Genomic DNA, 4,149 nt, shown 5'->3' on the forward strand with positions numbered 1-4,149 from the left:
ATGAATATCTCACATTAAAAGATCCTGCAGATCTTTGGAAAGACCTTGAAGAAAGGTATAATCATCAGAAAACGGTGATACTTCCTCAAGCTCGATATGAATGGACGCACTTGCGTTTACAAGATTTTAAATCCATAAATGAATATAATTCTGCAATGTTTCATATCACCTCACGAATGAAATTATGTGGGGAAAAGATAACTGATCATGATATGTTGGAGAAAATTTTCTCAACCTTCCATGCCTCGAATGTGCTCCTGCAGCAACAGTATCGAGAAAAAGGATTTAAAAAATATTCTGAGTTAATTTCTTGCCTTCTTGTTGCTGAACGCAACAATGAGTTGCTCTTGAAAAATCATGAAGCGCGCCCAGCTGGCGCCGACCCATTTCCTGAAGTAAATACGTCAAATTACCCCAGAAGAGGTAAATGGCAAGGTTTTAATAACAAGAAAAATTATGGAAGGAAAAAGAATTATATTCAAAAGAAAGAATCTCACCAGAAGTGGGATAAAGAAAGAAATATCGGGCAGAGTAAATCAACAAAGGATAAGTGTTTCCGTTGTGGTGGAAAGGGCCATTAGTCACGTACCTGTCGTACCCCAAGGCACCTAGTCGATCTTTACCAGGCATCTTTGAAAAAGGACGACAAGGGAAAAGAGTCGAATTTTATTTCAAATGATGCTGAAAATTTCACCACTCATTATGATGTATCTGATTTCTTTGAGGATCCTGAAGGAAATATTGGTCATTTGATCAATAATGGAATAGTTTAATATGTGGGATTGTGAAGTATCTGTGTAAATAAATAATGTAAAGAACTTATTATTAAGTTTTATTTCCTATGTGTTTAAGTTTCAAATGTAATGTATATAAATAATGAAATATTAATGTTTATGAATTTTGAAATCATTAAATGTGTCAAGTTTTAAAATAAAATTTTAGTATATGACATTATGTGCAGTGTTTCTTAGAAAAATAATTCTGATCAAGTATTCAACTTAACTGTACATACTACTCATTTTATTATTATTTGTCTTTGAAGAAAATGGCAAGGATATGTAATGAAGATGTATGCCTTGCGGATAGTGCAAGTTCGCACACCATTCTCAAAAGTGATATATATTTTACCCATTTTGTGCCAAAAGAAGAATGTGTTAATACTATCATTGGCTCAGGCAATGTGATAGAAGGCTCCGAAAGAGCTATAATTTTGTTTCCTGGAGGAACAAAATTTGTAATAAATAATGCACTATTATCTACCAAGTCCCTGAGGAACTTGTTGAGTTTCAAAGATATTCGCCGAAATGGATATCATGTTGAGACAATGACTGAGGAAAATCATGAGTATTTATGTATCACAACTCATGATTCAAATAAGAAAGTTATATTTGAAAAATTACCCTCACTTTCATCTGGGTTGTATTATACCAAGATTAGTGCAACTGAATCACATGCCATTGTAAACCAGAAGTTTACTAGCCCAAATGAATTCATAACTTGGCATGATAGATGGGTCATCCAAGAACAACCATGATGAGGAGAATTATTGAAAACTCTCATGGACATTCACTAAAGAACCAGAAGATTCTTAAAACTAGTGAATTTTGTTGTGCTGCATGTTCTCAGGGAAAGTTAATTTTAAGGCCATCACCAAATTGATGTCCCTGTAGGACAAGTAGCCACTAAAGCAAATACACGCCAGAAGCGTGGCAGGTCTGTCGGTTCCAAAGACAAAAATCCTCGAAAGAGAAAAGAGGTAAATAATATTCCTGTTGGAAAAGACATAGTAGAGACACCTGTAGTTGTTCAAAATTCTGATATAACGCCAGAAGACGTTCATGTACCTGAAAATTGTGAAAATGACGAGATTTCGATAAATTATGTCTTTACAAGAGAGAAATGGGACCGAAATAAGATAATTGTCAATGAAATATTTGCATATAATGTGGTATTAAATATCATACATGAAAGTAAGGATCTTGAGCCAAGATCAGTCGAAGAATATCGACAAAGGAATGATTGGCTAAAATGGGAAGAAGCCATGAAGGCTGAATTAGACTCACTTGCAAAACATGAAGTCTTTGGACCTGTAGTCCGTACACCAGAAGATGTAAAACCTGTTGGATATAGGTGGGTATTTATGAGAAAACAAAATGAGAAAAATGAAGTTGTGCGCTATAAAGCCCGACTTGTGGCACAAGGTTTTTCACAAAGGCCCGGTATAGATTATGAAGAAACGTATTTCCCTGTAGTGGATGCGATAATATTGCGTTATTTGGTCAGTTTATCTGCATATCATAAACTGCATATGCATTTAATGGATGTGGTAACAGCCTATTTATACGGCTCATTAGATCGGGATATCTATATGAAAGTCCCTGAAGGACTAAAGATATCTAAACCATCCAATGAATATTCGCAAGGGTTATACTCAGTCAAATTTCAAAGATCTTTATATGGTTTGAAGCAATCTGGACAAATATGGTATAATCGTCTTACTGAGTATCTGGCCAAAAACAGATTCAAGAATGATGATATCTGCCCCTGTGTTTTCATAAAGAAAATTGCATCTGGATTCATTATTATTGCTGTGTACGTTGATGATTTAAATATCATTGGGACTCCTGAAGAGATTCCAACAATTATAAAAACTCTAAAAGAAGAGTTTGAGATGAAAGATCTTGGAAAGACTAAGTTTTGTCTCGGCCTGCAGATCGAGCATATAAAAAGTGGGATCTTTATTCATCAAGCAACATACACAGAGAAGATCTTGAAGAGATTTTATATGGATAAGTCACATCCATTAAGTACTCCAATGATCGTAAGATCTTTGGATGTGAAAAAGGATCAATTTCGTCCTAAAGAAGAAAATGAAGATATCCTTGGTCCTAAAGTACCATATCTTAGTGCCATTGGAGCGCTAATGTATCTTGCTAAAAATACACGACCTGATATATCATTTGTTGTGAATTTACTAGCAAGGTATAGTTCCTCTCCAACCAGAAGACATTGGAGTGGAGTCAAACAAATCTTTCGATATCTTCATGGAACGGTTGATATGGGATTGTTTTATCCCTATGGATCCAAGTCACAATTAGTTGGCTATTGATGAGCGGATATTTTATACGCTTTTTGGGGATAATTTCATATAGTTTAGAGTATGTTTTAGTTAGTTTTTAGTCTATTTTTATTAGTTTTTAGGAAAAATTCATATTTCTGGACTTTACTATGAGTTGTGTGTTTTTCTGTAATTTCAGGTATTTTTCTGGCTGAAATTGAAGGAGCTGAGCAAAAATCTGATTCAGGCTGAAAAAGGACTGCTGATGGTGTTGGATTCTGACCTCCCTGCACTCAAAGTGGATTTTCTGGAGCTACAGAACTCGAAATGGCATGCTTCCAATTGCGTTGGAAAGTAGACATCCAGGGCTTTCCAGCAATATATAATAGTCCATACTTTGCACAAGGATAGACGACGTAAACTGGCGTTCAACGCCAGTTCTCTGCCCAATTCTGGCGTCCAATGCCAGAAAAGGATAAAAAACTGGAGTTGAACGCCCAAACTGGCATAAAAACTGGCGTTCAACTCCACAAATGGCATCTGCACGTGACTCACTTAAATCTCAGCCCCAGCACACACCAAGTGGGCCCCAGAAGTGGATCTCTGCATCATCCATCATAGCCCACTCATATTTTGTAACCCTAGGCTACTAGTTTAGTATTTAAACAACTTTTAGAGACTTATTTTGCATCTCATGACATTTGATCTCATTGACTCTTTGGTAGAAGAGATCAACATGGCTGAAAGCCTCGAATCAGAGTTGGAAAACATCTTTAAAGATGTTCAGCCTGATTTGGAGGATTCAGAGGACATGAAAGAGCCTCTGAACTTTCTTCTGAAAGAGGAAAAACCTCCTAAACCCGAGCTCAAGCCACTACCACCCTCCTTGAAATACGCATTTCTGGGAGAAGGTGACACTTTTCCAGTGATCATAAGCTCTGCTTTAAATTCACAGGAAGAGGAAGCACTTATTCAAGTGCTAAGGACACACAAGACAGCTCTTGGGTGGGCCATAGGTGACCTTAAGGGCATAAGTCCAGCTAGATGCATGCACAAAATCCTATTGGAGGATAATGCCAAACCAGTGGTTC

Source organism: Arachis ipaensis, chromosome B04 (genome assembly GCF_000816755.2).
Source record: "Arachis ipaensis cultivar K30076 chromosome B04, Araip1.1, whole genome shotgun sequence".
Taxonomy (NCBI): Eukaryota; Viridiplantae; Streptophyta; class Magnoliopsida; order Fabales; family Fabaceae; genus Arachis; species Arachis ipaensis.